The sequence below is a fragment of the Erythrolamprus reginae genome, chromosome 10 (genome assembly GCF_031021105.1).
Source record: "Erythrolamprus reginae isolate rEryReg1 chromosome 10, rEryReg1.hap1, whole genome shotgun sequence".
In the NCBI taxonomy this organism is placed as follows: Eukaryota; Metazoa; Chordata; class Lepidosauria; order Squamata; family Dipsadidae; genus Erythrolamprus; species Erythrolamprus reginae.
The window spans coordinates 39,220,494-39,235,653 of record NC_091959.1 but is presented as its reverse complement, the minus strand read 5'-3'; the positions used below and the strand labels follow the sequence as shown (position 1 = coordinate 39,235,653).

The following is a 15,160-nucleotide window of genomic DNA, read 5'->3' as shown; positions in this document are numbered from 1 at the left end:
ACACTTCTGAAACAGAGATTCCACAATCTGGAAAAACGCTTCTGTAAAAGAGATCCCACAGGCTGGAAAAACGCTTCTGAAAGGGAGATTGCACAGGCTGGAAAAACACTTCTGAAACAGAGATTGCACAGGCTGGAAAAACACTTCTGAAACGGAGATTCCACAGGCTGGAAAAACACTTCTGAAACAGAGATTGCACAGGCTGGAAAAACACTTCTGAAATGGAGATTGCACAGGCTGGAAAAACACTTCTGAAATGGAGACTCCACAGGCTGGAAAAACACTTCTGAAATGGAGACTCCACAGGCTGGAAAAACACTTCTGAAACGGAGATTCCACAATCTGGAAAAACACTTCTGAAACAGAGATTCCACAGGCTAGAAAAAGGCTTCTGAAACAGAGATTCCACAGGCTAGAAAAACACTTCTGAAACAGAGATTCCACAGGCTAGAAAAACGCTTCTGAAACAGAGATTGCACAGGCTAGAAAAACGCTTCTGAAACAGAGATTGCACAGGCTGGAAAAACACTTCTGAAACGGAGATTGCACAGGCTGGAAAAACACTTCTGAAACGGAGATTCCACAGGCTGGAAAAACACTTCTGAAACGGAGATTCCACAATCTGGAAAAACACTTCTGAAGCAGAGATTCCACAGGCTAGAAAAACGCTTCTGAAACAGAGATTCCACAGGCTAGAAAAACACTTCTGAAACAGAGATTCCACAGGCTAGAAAAACACTTCTGAAAGGGAGGTTTCACAGGCTGGAAAAATGCCTTTGAACAGGTTTCATGGGCTGGAAAAATACCTCTGAAACAGAGGTTTCACAGGCTGGAAAAGCAAGGCACAGAGCTCACAACCAAGGAACCCGTTGCTGACATTCACCTCTGGGAACAGGTGACAGAGAGAATTCAGGGAAGCCATCCACCCCCACCATCAGCTTCTTTCTTATTTTCCTCCCCCAAAATGAAAGTGTGTCTTAACACTCCGAAGAACGTGGTAATTTAAGAATTTTCCAGCAAGTGAAAAAAACACTTTGGCTATGTCTGGCCAAGCTTTATAATTGGAGGAAAATATTTGACAAATACTCACACATGCTGCAACAGCAGTTGCCGCTCATTTGGAAGAGATAAAGCAGAGGGAACAGACTCCGCCAGGATGCCAGCAGAATCGCACAAGCACACGGAGACACGTCTCAGGAGACATTTGGGAAAAAGCTGGTGATAGGACCAATCAGAAAGATCACCAGAGACGGGAGGGGGGGGAGCTGCACTTCAGTCTGGAAGAGAGACAGATGGCCTTTATGGTACTCTGGCAGCATTTAATATTTGTGGATTAGGCTCATTCAAGATGTCAGCGGGCGGAAGCCAAGAGCAGAAAACCCTCTTTTAAAAAACCATTTACTGGAGAAGACAGAGGAAGGATGGCAAAGACCCTGGGGAGAAGACGCCACTGTAAAATGCAAGAGAATTTCGCTCAGGTGATCCCTACAAGGGATCCTTTGCTCCTTCCAAAGATCTACAGTTAAGTCCTTATGGCGGGATTCCCCATTTTTTTCACTCTCTTCCTTGGCATCCATCCTGAGAAAGAGGATAGAGGTTCTTCTACCGTACAGCTAAAGGGTACAAGGAAAGCCTTATGATGCTCTACAGTTTGGTCATGAATCACCAGAGAGCACCAAGAACCCTACACTCCTCCTTCTCCCAACTCCTCCTAGTTGGGTCATGAAACATTTGCAAAGAAACAACCAAGTTCAGAGAGCACCAAAGACCCCATAATCCTCCTCCTCCTCCTTCTCCCAACTCCTCCTAGTTGGGTCATGAAACATTTGCAAAGAAACAACCAAGTTCACAGAGCACCAAAGACCCCATAGTCCTCCTCCTTCTAACACTTGAAGACGTTATCTAGTTGGATCATGAAATATCTGCCAAAAACCAACCAAGTTCAGAGAGCACCAAAGACCCCATAGTCCTCCTTCTCCTTCTCCCAACCCTCCCAGTTGGGTCATGAAACATTTGCAAAGAAACAACCAAGTTCAAAGAGCACCAAAGACCCCATAGTCCTCCTCCTCCTCCTCCTTCTAACACTGAAGATGTTACCTAGTTGGGTCATGAAACATCTGCAAAGAAACAACCAAGCTCAGAGAGCGCCAAAGACCCCATAATCCTCCTCCTCCTCCTTCTAACACTTGAAGACGTTATCTAGTTGGATCATGAAACATCTGCCAAAAAACAACCAAGTTCAGAGAGCACCAAAGACGCCATAGTCCTCCTCCTCCTTCTCCCAGCTCCTCCTAGTTGGGTCATGAAACATTTGCAAAGAAACAACCGAGTTCAGAGAGCACCAAAGACCCCATAGTCCTCCTCCTTCTAACACTGAAGATGTTACCTAGTTGGGTCATGAAACATCTGCAAAGAAACAACCAAGCTCAGAGAGCACCAAAGACCCCATAGTTCAACCCCGAGCTGCAAATATTCTCTTCTAGCCAAATCCTACTGGAAGAGCGAGATCGTTTTTCTAGCTCTGTGTGACATTAACCAACCATGAACATTTGAGTTCTCTCAAGCATGGATAGGAGAAAGTGAACTCTATCAAAGTTGATCCTCCACAACTGATGTTTCAATTGCAGAACTATGATTCAGGAGACAAATGCAGTCATCTGCTTGTCAAGTGCGGTGACCTTGAAAAGTAGTTGTGTAGAGGGCCATGTTCCAAGAGCATCAACTGAAAGAGTTTCCATTTTTTTTTCTTCTGAAAAATGGGAAAAAAACAAACAAAAGAGACAATTCCAGGTCAACGGAACACAAGTACAGAAAAACAAACCTTAATTTTTGGTTCAGGTGGTACAGTAAGAAGCATCAGGAAGGTCTAATAAGAATTAAATACATCTCTATCATGTATAGAATACAGAATATAGAATAACAATGTTGAAAATGTATTGGCAGTTCTGTGTTAGCAAAAACTTCAGAAGAAAAGGATTTAGGGGTAGTGATTTCTGACAGTCTCAAAATGGGTGAACAGTGCAGTCAGGCAGTAGGGAAAGCAACTAGGATGCTTGGCTGCATAGCTAGAGGTATAACAAGCAGGAAGAGGGAGATTATTATCCCGCTATATAGAGCGCTGGTGAGACCCCATTTGGAATACTGTGTTCAGTTCTGGAGACCTCACCTACAAAAAGATATTGACAAAATTGAACGGGTCCAAAGACGGGCTAAAAGAATGGTGGAAGGTCTTAAGCATAAAACGTATCAGGAAAGACTTAATGAACTCAATCTGTATAGTCTGGACTCTGGAGGACAGAAGGAAAAGGGGGGACATGATCGAAACATTTAAATATGTTAAAGGGTTAAATAAGGTCCAGGAGGGAAGTGTTTTTAATAGGAAAGTGAACATAAGAACAAGGGGACACAATCTGAAGTTAGTTGGCGGAAAGATCAAAAGCAACATGAGAAAATATTATTTGACTGAAAGAGTAGTAGATCCTTGGAACAAACTTCCAGCAGACGTGGTAGATAAATCCACAGTAACTGAATTTAAACATGCCTGGGATAAACATATATCCATTGTAAGATAAAATACAGGAAATAGTATAAGGGCAGACTAGATGGACCATGAGGTCTTTTTCTGCCGTTAGACTTCTATGTTTCTATGTTTCTAAAATCCAACCCCTGCTGAGGCAGGAAGCCCTATATCATTTCAGACAAACCCAATCTCTTCTTAGAAACTTCAAATGTATTTACCAGCATTTACAACTTCTAAAGGTAAGCCCTTCCACTGGTTCATTGTCTTCACTGTTAGGAGGCTTTTCCTTAGTTCCAGGTTGCTTCTCTCCTTGATTAGTTCCCATCTGTTGCTTCTTGTCCTGCCTTCTCCTGGTTTGGAGCATAGGTCTTCAAACTTGGCAATTTTAAGACTTGTGGACTTCAACTCCCAGAATTCTTCAGCCAGTACAGCTGGCTAGAGAATTCCGGGAGTTGAAGTCCACAAGTCTTAATCTTGCCAAGTTTGGGGACCCCCTGGACTTTGGAGAATAGACTAACCTCCGGTTCTTTGTGTCAGCCCCTCAAATATTGAAACACTGCCATTATGGTCACTCTTAGTCGTTCTTTCCGTTAAACTAGACCTACCCAATTCCAGCAACCATTCTTTCTATGTTTTAGCCACCAAATCATTTGGTTGGTTGGTTGGTTGGTTGGTTGGTTGGTTTATTTATTAAATTTGTATGCCGCCCCTCTCCGCAGACTCAGGGCGGCTCACAACAGTAACAGAAAACAATATATAATACAAATTCAATAATTAGAAAGCTAAAAACCCATAGTTTAAAAAAAAACATACACACAACATACCATACATAAACAGTATAGGCCTGGGGAAGATATTTCAGTTCCCCCATGCCTGACGGCAGAGGTGGGTTTTAAGGAGTTTGCGGAAGGCAAGGAGGGTGGGGGCAATTCTAATCTCAGGGGGGAGCTGGTTCCAGAGGGTCGGGGCCAACACAGAGAAGGCTCTTCCCCTGGGACCCGCCAAACGACATTGTTTAGTCGACGGGACCCGGAGAAGGCCAACTCTGTGGGACCTAATTTGGTTGCTTTTCTCTGTACTCTTTCCAGAGTCTCGGCATCTTTTTTAGGATGTGGTGACCAAAACTGGACGCAGTATTCCAAGGGTGGCCTTACCAAGGCCTTACAAAACCCTTCACTTGATCTCGATTCTATCCCATGGTTAATGCAGCCTACAAAGGCTTCTTTGGCAGCTGCTGCACACCGCTGGCTCATATTGAAATGATTGTCCACTAGGACTCCAAGATCCCTCTCACAATTAATACTATTGAGCCAGGTATCACTTATGCTATCCCTGTGCATTTGGGTTTCTCTTGCCTAAATATGGAACCTTACATTTTTCACCACTGAGTTTTGTTTTGTTAGATTGTGCCCATTGTTCAAATCTATCAAGCTTCTTATCTTATTCTCTGGAATGTTGGCTATCCCTGCCAGCTTGGTTTTGTCTGCAGATCTGATGGGCTCCCCATCTATAATAAATAATTTTATTATTCAAAACATATAAACCAGGCATCAGTCACAGGCTAAGTGCCAGCTTCCAGGCATTTTATTACAAAATCTATGCGCGGGGAAGGTATCTCCAGGAATCGTATTTCAATATATTAAGGGGGAAGATCCATAAATATTTCAGAGTTTCAAATGGATGTTTTGCAACCACATTCGGATCATCTGCAGCACCGGCTGGAGGGAACCCAATAAAAAAAAACACCCCGGAGCGCAAACAGAAATAACATTTTCCTGTAAAACTTTAATTGGGAAACTGACACTATATAATCTGTACGTCGTTACCTCCTGGCTGTTGTTAAATAAATAAATGTAAAAAGGCACCCGTCCTCAAAAGTGCTGCTTGGTTCAATTAACACATGTGGTCTATTTCAGGCGTGACCGCGATCACGCTATCGAAGGAAATGACTCGGAGCCGTAAACACATTGAGGGCAGCGCCTCGCACGCCCATCAGAAGCACCCAAAAAATGGGTTGAAAGCTGGAGATCTCAAAGACACCTTTGCCCACACAAGCGAATAGATGTGGGTGTTTTTGTCGGGGCAGGAAATGCGAATTCATTTTAAGATGGGAAACCCACTGAGGCAAAGAACCTGCACTAACAAGCAGTTTCCCAAAACTCCATCCTTTTCTCCACGAAGTTACTTGATGGAAAGTCAGTCAGTCAGTCAGTCAGTCAGTCAGTCAGTCAGTCAGTCAGTCAGTCAGTCAGTCAGTCAGTCAGTCAGTCAGTCAGTCAGTCAGGCCTGCCTGCCTGCCTATCTAATCTAATCTAATCTAATCTAATCTAATCTAATCTAATCTAATCTATCTATCTATCTATCTATCTATCTATCTATCTATCTATCTATCTATCTATCTATCTATCTATCTATCTATCTATCTATCTATCTATCGGATTTGTATGCCGCCCCTCTCCGGAGACTCGGGGCGGCTAACAGCAATAATAAAACAGCATATAATAATAATCCAATACTAAAAACAGTTAAAAACCCATTATTATAAAAACCAAACATACATACAGACACACCATGCATAAAATTGTAAAGGCCTAGGGGGAAAAAGTATCTCAATTCCCCCATGCCTGGCGGCAGAGGTGGGTTTTAAGCAGCTTACCAAAGGCAAGGAGGGTGGGGGCAATTCTAATCTCTGGGGGGGAGTTGGTTCCAGAGGGCTGGGGCCGCCACAGAGAAGGCTCTTCCCCTGGGTCCCGCCAAGCGACAGTGTTTAGTTGACGGGACCCAGAGAAGACCCACTTTGTGGGACCTAACTGGTGGCTGGGATTCGTGCAGCAGAAGACAGTCCCTGAGATAATCTGTTCCTACTTGAATTCACACACAAAGCAAGGTTTAAGTGGGTCTACTCAGCAAGTAGGTTCCACGGGTTTCAACTGGTCCCTGTGGCAGATTGTTGTTAGTTGGGATGATGGTTAGACCTCTGAAATATTCTTCTGGCAAGCCACTCTTGATGCACGCCAAAGTTTTTGGTGATGCCATCCCTGCTGGACAACAGCCTCTCTGACCTAGTCCAGCAGAACAGAAACGGTTCTGTGTGAGGTTTAAAATGTGAGAATCGGGGAGAAGGCAGTTGGATAGTACTTGGGGGGCGGCCGCAGAGAAGAAAGAGTCAACCTATTCTCCAAAGCACCTGAGGGCAAGGAAGAAGTAACAGATGGAAACTTACGACAGAGAAATCCCAAACGGAGAAATTTCTCGACAGAGAGAACAATGAATCAGTGGAACGGCTTGCCTCCAGAAGTGGCAGCGACATCCAAGAATTTTCTTTTTAGAGTTGAAGAAGCTTCTTGGACGAGAAGTGAAACGTCTTCAAAGGAAAAACCCGAAAGACTAGTTGCATCACCACCATCATCATCATCATCTTCATCACCACCACGACAACAACAATAACAGAGTTGGAAGGGACCTTGGAGGTCTTCTAGTCCAGTGATTTTCAACCTTTTTTGAGCCGCGGCACATTTTTTACATTTACAAAACCATGGGGCACATTGAGGGGGGGGGGGGTGGCTAAAAAAATATTGGACAAAAAAATTCTCTCTCTTCCTCCCTTTCTCTCTCCCTCTTTCTCTCCCTTCCTCTTTTTTCTCTCTCTCCATCCCTCTTTCTTTCTCTCTTCCTTCTTTCCTCTTTTTTGCTCTCTTTCTCTCTCTCTCCCTCCCTACCTCCCTCTATCTAGTCCAACCCCCTGCTTAGGCAGGAAACCCTACACTACTTCAGACAAATGGTTATTCTATATCTTCTTAAAAACTTCCAGGGTTGGAGCATTCACGACTTCTGGAGGCAAGCTGTTCCATGGATTAATTGTTCTCACTGTTTGTTTGTTTGACTAATTGATTTCTATACCTCCCTATTCCTCAGACTCAGGGTGGCTCATCATCTATTGCATCTTGTTCAACCCTCAGGTGCTTTGGAGCAGTGATTTTCAACCTTTTTTGAGACGCGGCACATTTTTTACATTTATGAAACCCTGGGGCACATTGAGCGGGGCGGGGGGGTCTAAAAAAAGTTTGGACAAAAAATTCTCTCTCTTCGTCCCTTTCGCTCTATTTCTCTCTCCCTCTTTCTCTCCCTTCCTTCCTCTTTCTCTCTCTCTCTCCATCCCTCTTTCTCTTCCTTCCTTCCTCTCTTTTTTGCTCTCTTTCTCTCTCCCTCCCTGCTTCCCTCTATGTCTTTCTCTCTCTCTCCTTCCCTCCCTCTTTCTCTCTCTTGCTTTCTTTCTCTTGTTCTTTCTCTCTCTCTTGCTTTCTTTCTCTCTTTTTCTCTTTCTCTCTTTCTCTCTCTTGCTTTCTTTCTCTTTCTCTCTCTCTCTCTTGCTTTCTTTCTCTCTCTGAGCTTCGTGGCACACCTGACCATGTCTCACGGCACACTAGTGTGCCGCGGCACACTGGTTGAAACACACTGCTTTGGAGAATAGCTTGACTCTCTCTTCTTTGTGGCAACCCCCGAGATATTGGAACCCTGTTATCAAGTCTCCCCTGGTCCTTCTTTTCATTAAACTAGACATGAAAAAGCACCTTCGGGGCAACCATAACCTGGAGGACTGAGTATCTCCATAGACAACCACCATGGGCATAACTTTGGAAGTGTTTGGCCCCTACATGTGCTCCTCCTTTCAGAGGCATGAGAAGTTGCAGCTTCACCCAAAGCCACGGTGCTAGAGAATCCTGGGATTTGCAGTCCCAAGGCATCCCAAGAAGACCCCTGATTTGAAAATGCCCACGGTCAGTGATCTATCCGCTGCTCAGATTAAGAGATCCACAACCCAGATCTGCTAAACTGAACAAAGACCCTGGTGTAGAAACACGATAAGCATTTTCGCCCGCAGGTCAGGAACAATAAGTGTTCAAAACACGTTCTGGTTTCTCATGCTTCTTCTACATTTGCAAGGACCTGCCGATAACCGGTCTCTCTGCGGAGGAGTAATTCTGCAGGGGCCCGGCTGGGAATCCGCCGAACAGCCAGAAATTTTGACTCAACAGCACACACCTTAATTGATTCGGCAGCTGGGAACCGATGCTAAATCAGCAGGAAAAAAAAGGCGCTCTTGCTGAACCAGAAAGCGGCCACAAACCATGTCAGGGGACTGACTGGCCACAGATATTGTGCTGATAGCTGAAGATGCTGAAACCTACAACTTCCTCTTTCAACCTTCTAACGCTTGCATGCAATGCCAGAGGGGAAATGAAAGAATCAAGAGAGACACGAATGGAAACGCCGGCAATTGACTCACTCAGTTCTTCAAAGACATCAGTCGTCTCCTCTCTCTCTCTCTCTCTCTCTCTCTCTCTGCCTGCCAGCCAGCCAGCCAGCCAGCCAGCCAGCCAGCCAGCCAGCCAGCCAGCCAGCCAGCCAGCCAGCCAGCCAGCCAGCCAGCCAGCCAATTGGTTAGTCAAGCATATGTAAGATTACAGTAAAAGTATAAACAGGTATACCTGAGATGGTTTTGAATACATGAGAATATTAGGACAGGGACGGTAGGCACATTGGTGCACTTATACACACCCCTTACACCGATTGTCCAAGGCAGCTGAAGGCAGGGCAAGATGCAACAGATGAAAACAAATCAAGGAGGGAACCTCCGGAACCGCCTTCTACCGCACGAATCCCAGCGGCTGATAAGGTCCCACAGAGTTGGCCTTCTCCGGGTCCCGTCGACCAAACAATGTCGTTTGGCGGGCCCCAGGGGAAGACCTTTTTCTGCGGCAGCCCCAGCCCTCTGGAATCAACTCCCCCCGGAGATTAGAACGGCCCCCACCCTCCTTGTCTTTCGCAAGTTACTCAAGACCCACCTATATCGCCAGGCATGGGGGAATTAAGACATCTCCCCCAGGCTTTCTTATACTGTATTTTATGTTTGGTATGTATGTGTTGTATGGTTTTTAAATTGTTGGGTTTTTTTAATGTAATTTTATTATTAGATTTGTTCCATTGTTATACTGTTTTTATTGTTGTTGTGAGCCGCCCCAAGTCTTTGGAGAGGGGCGGCATACAAATCTAATAAATTGAATTGAATTGAATTGAAGCAACTTAGAACTAAGGAGAAACTAAAGTAAGAACAACTAACCAGTGGAATAGCTTGCCTGCAGAAGTTCAGAATTACAGTTGGTGCTCCGTTTACTAGAGGCTTTTAAGAACAGACTGGACAGTCATTTGCCCAGAATTGAATAGGGTGTCCTGCATAATAATATTAACAACAACAGCAACAACAACAACAACAACAACAACAACAACAGAGTTGGAAGGGACCTTGGAGGTCTTCTAGTCCTATCCCCTCCTTAGGCAGGAAACTCTACACTACTTCAGACAGATGGTTATCCAACATCTTCTTAAAAACTTCTGGTGTTGGAGCATTCACAACTTCTGGAGGTAAGCTGTTCCACTGATAAATTGTTCTCACTGTCAGGACATTTCTCCTTAGTTCTAGTTGCTTCTCTCTTTGACCTATTGCTTCTTGTTCTACCCTCATGTGCTTTGGAGAATAGCTTGACTCCCTCTTCTTTGTGGCAACTCCTGAGATATTGGAACACTGCTCTCCTGTCTCCCCTGGTCCTTCTCTTCACTAGACTCGCCATGCCCAGTTCAAGCAACTGTTCTTCATATGTTTTAGACTCCAGTCCTCTCATCATCTTTGTCGCTCTTCTCTGCACTTTTTCTAGAGTCTCAACATCCTTTTTGCATCATGGCGACCAAGCTTGGGATGGAAGACCTCCGAGGTCCCTTCCAACTCTGCTAATAAATGGAACAATTTGCCTCCTGGAGTTGCGGATGCTCCATCACCAGAGTTTTTTAACAAGAGATTGGACAGTCCTTTCTCCTGTGTGGACATAGGGTTGCCTGCTTGGTGGTGGAATAGAACAGTGTTTTGCTGGCTGGGGAATTCTGGGAGTTGAAGTCCAAATATCTTCAAGTTGCCAAGGTTGGGAAACACTAGACTAGAAGACCTCCAAGGTCCCTTCCAACCCTGCTGTTCTGTGTCCTTCCCCTTTCTCATCTGCTCTGGTCAAAATGAAGTTGTTCAGAACGCCACAAAGGAAGGGAATATAAGATGACATCGCTGCCTGGAGGTTTTCCAAAGTAGATTATAATGACCGAAGCCATGAGAACATGTACGTTTATGTAAATCAATAGCATTCAATTATGTTCTTGTAAACAAAGCCAGGGAGGGGAAAAAAATTGCCCTGTTTTCTTTGTGACAGCAATGCAAACCTCAAAACTCAGCCTTTTGGAAACCAAAACGACCAAATCTGGTGTGCGCTGTGTGTGTGCGTTTTGTGTGTGTGTTTGCGCACTCACACATATGTACACACTCATTTATGGCTTTGAGGATGAGTGAAAATTTATGGGACATTTGATTGTAATTAAAAGCAGGACTGTGGCTTAATTGGAAGCAGGGAGGGGCATTTCGCAAGCAAATTAAGAGAACCGTAACCCCCCCCCCCAAAAAAAAATAATATGTTTTATGAGACACACACGTGCTGGGCGACTTGCATAAATGCAGGAGATACACACCCCAGGGGTTTAGGACATTTAGCCTCCACCAGTTGGATGAAGCTCTTTCCTCCGCAGTAGCTGATGCGGCCGCTGCCTTCACTCCCTCGCCCAAAGGCCCCTAGCTCTTGGCCCCAGCCCTTTGGCCACAAAAATCCAAATTCAGCCACAGCCTTTTGGCCACATGGGACACTTCGCCACCATCCAATCAGAACGGTTGTTACAAAATGCTACTTTTATTTATTTATTTATTTATTTATTATTTAGATTTGTATGCCGCCCCTCTCCGCAGACTACTTTTGGAAGGAAAGAATGGGACAGTTTGCTCTTTCATACACAAACACACACATTGAATGATAGAGATGGAAGGGACATCAGTGGCCATCTAGTCTGACCCCCTTCTCATTCAGGAGACTTACAGAATGATAGAGAGGGAAGGGACCTTGGTGGCCATCTAGTCTGACCTGTGGCCAGTGAGGTGGCAAAACTCCTTGGACAACTGTCTTGTCAAGGCACAGATATTTTGGGCTTACAACTGTGGTCGTAAGTCAAGGAATTATCTTATACTTCGATACTCAAGGGAGAAAGGCTTGGACTGGGCCTTTCATCACCATCTCCCCTCTCCTCAAAACCTGTCACGTTCAATTTCCTTAGCTGGAAACATTAAAAAAATATGTCATTTTCACCGTAGTTGCTCCCGGGGTTCTTAGCTTTCGGCATCAATTAACGAGGAAATATGCTGCTGTTGGTTTTTGTAGACTAAGAAAAAAACCTGGTAGGAAGTAACAGCCCGAAAGGAAATTTATACACTAGAGTTGATATATCACACGGATGCCATCCGCTGGCCAAGCCTCCAGATTTATGCTGTTATCTCCACTTGGCTGTTTATTTATTTAAAATACTATATGGGGATCAAATGTAGCAGAAGGAAACAATTCTTTGGTAGGCTTTCTTCCAACAGACGTCCACCGTCAACAGTGTGTCATTAAATCTATATGTGTGCTACTAAAATCACCGATAACTCCAATTGGAAATTAATCCCAGCGACCGGTTAGGTCCCACAGAGTTGGCCTTCTCCGGGTCCCGTCGACTAAACGATGTTGTTTGGCGGGACCCAGGAGAAGAGCCTTCTCTGTGGCGGCCCCGACCCTCTGGAACCAGCTCCCCCCCCGGAGATCAGAACTGCCGCCACCCTCCTTGCCTTTCGTAAAGTTCTTAAGACCCATCTCTGCCGTCAGGCATGGGGGAACTGAGATATCTCCCCCTAGGCCTATACAGTTTATACATGGTATGTTTGTGTGTATGCTTGCTTTTAATAATGGGGTTTTTAGTGTTTTTTAAATTATTAGATTTGTTCTTACATTGTCCTTGTTATTGTTGTGAGCCGCCCCGAGTCTACGGAGAGGTGCGGCATACAAATCAAATCAAATCAAATCAAATCAAATCAAATCAAATCAAATCAAATCAAATCAAATCAATCAATCAATCAACAAACAAATAAACAAACAAATAAACAAACAAATTTAAAACCTACAGTGGAATCCACCCATTAAGGTGTGCAGGTAATCCTCAGTTCGTATAGCAACCATTCAAACTTATGACGGCACTGAAAAAAACCCTTACTAACAACTGTTTTTCACATTAAAGACTTTTGTAGTCTTAAATGTCATGTGATCCCCATAGTCGTGTGATCCAAAGTCACACAATAGGCAACTAACTCCTATTTATGATGGTTACAGGGTATCCGAGTCCGCGGAGAGGGGCGGCATACAAATCTAATAAAATAAAATAAAATAAATCCCCTTTTGCAGCCTTCTGCAAACTAAAATCAATGGGGGGGGGGAAGTCAGGGTCGCTTAATGACCATGTTATTCATTTAATGGCTTAACAACTTTGGCAGGAAAGAACATAAAATGAAGCAAAACTTACTGAACAACTTGGCACCGGAAATTTATAGCTCAATTATGGTCATAAGTCGAAGTCTACCTCTAGTTCTAAAGAAGTTTGTGTACTTATAAAAAATGAGGGGAGGGGGATTTTTTCCAGCATTGGAAAAAAAAGTTGAGGTCTTTCATCTTTTTTTGGATGCTGGGAGAATCCTTCCAAAGTTTCCTCTCCCCTTTCCAAGACCTTTTGCTAACTCTTTCTGAAATGATAAATAACATTCCAATTCACTTGTTGGAAAAGAAGCCACTGACAGCTACTATTTATCATTCGTTAAGAACAACCGTGATAACGTCTGATTACAGTTCTCTGTCTGTTCCTTCTTAGATATTTTTGCTTATTTTGTCTGGTTTGCAATTCTGTCCACTTGTGCTATATTGTTTGCAGTGTTAGAGGAAGGCCACCAAGTATTAAGGTAATGCTTTAAAAAGATTTTGGAAGGGGTGATGGAGATAGTTTGGCGGGTTGCTTTGGTAGGAGAACAGAACTCAATTGAAACACAAACCATCTACAGGTATGAAACAATTCTGCGGACACCTTGGTATCCTTTTGTCTCGTGGAACAGGAAAGCAAACCAAACCAATCATATCGAAAGTGCACACAGGAGGTGAAAAACACTAAAACTCTTATCTACTCGGTTCTATATTTGGCCTCCGGGTTGTTTCACTTCAGGAATATACAGTATATATATATTTTAAAAAGCTCACAGCACCCAAGATGCCTATGGTCGTAGAAATCCCAAATCGCAGAGGCAATATTGTAATAGCCCAAATAAAAATTTATCAAGTTTTTGTGGTTTGAGGATCTCGTCCCCAACTGAGAGGCTTACAAGCTGCTCCCTGCAAGCGAAAAAGACAATTTGTGGAGATCAACATTCAGTCAAATGTTATCTGCCAACCTAGCCAAAATATTCATAAAATGTATTATTGATGGCATTTAGCACCGGCAAGACTGGCAAAAATGTACCCAAGCTTACCTCCAAATTGCTGGAAAGGTGGGTATAGAAACGGATCATATTTTCATATGTGGTGAACATGCCCGCAGGTAAAGAAATTTTAGGGTAAAATTGGGAATTGGCTAACAGAAATTATAAAGCAAACATTAGAGATAAAACTGGAACTTTGTCTACTAGAAATTATGGACCAAAAAATGGAAAAAAAGAACATTATTATATTATACAACGTATCTTGACTGCAGCAAAGATTTGCCTTGTGCAACAATGGAAACAAGAAACTATACCTATTGATAGCATAATAATTAAAAAAATCTCTGACTGTGCAGAATTTGACAAGATTACACAGGAACTGAAGGAGAAAAATGAAGGACATATTTGATGAATGGTTAGCAAAAAAGGAAATGGTAGGAAGCTGAATATAATTAACTTAAAATATTTTTATTGCCTGATAGACAATTGAATATGTGTATGTATGTATGTATGTATGTATGTATGTATGTATGTATGTATGTGTAGTTGGAGCTTGCAGGCTACTTAGCTGTTTTGTAATGTGTGGGGGGTGTAACATTACAAAACAGCTAAGTAGCCTGCAAGCTCCAACTACTCAGGATATCACCCCTAATCCACAAACATCAACTAATCAGCATACATCAATTACATCGATGACTCCAGGTGTTACCCAACTGACTCACCAGGAAGTTTCAACACAGCTTACAGCTGCTGAGCCAGCACTCTACACCCACCCACCAGTATTTATAGAGGGAAGGCAGCTCAGGTCTCGCTGTGTTCGCCCTAGCACAAGGACAAAAGCACTAGCCTGAAGATGACGAGTGGGACCTCATCAAAACGTTGCCAGAAATCTCTGAAACCTACACGGGAAGAAACCCGAATATGCCAAGACCTTAATACCTGTACCCGTGAAAATCTACGAAAACAAATTTAGGAATAGTATTTTGCAAACTATCTGTTGCTCAAAAATTTAAGTATTTATTGTCGATATTTAGCACTGCAAGAGTAATTTAGAAATTAATGGAAATAAGGGATTATACCTTAGCTGTCAGTATAGACAGCATTTGTGTTTTTTGTTTTGTGCGATGTTGGTTGTGTTGTTTGCAAAGTGGGTGTTTCATTTTCTTTTTCTATGTTGTTTTTAAATGTAAAGAAATCTAATAAATATTTATTTTATAAAAAGAAGA

General features: G+C 43.3%; 1 protein-coding gene across 1 annotated transcript in view; it reads right to left on the bottom strand.

Annotated features, from left to right (window-relative positions):
- FBRSL1 (fibrosin like 1) overlaps positions 1–15,160 on the bottom strand; it is a 499,240-nt gene that overhangs the window by 392,280 nt on the left and 91,800 nt on the right.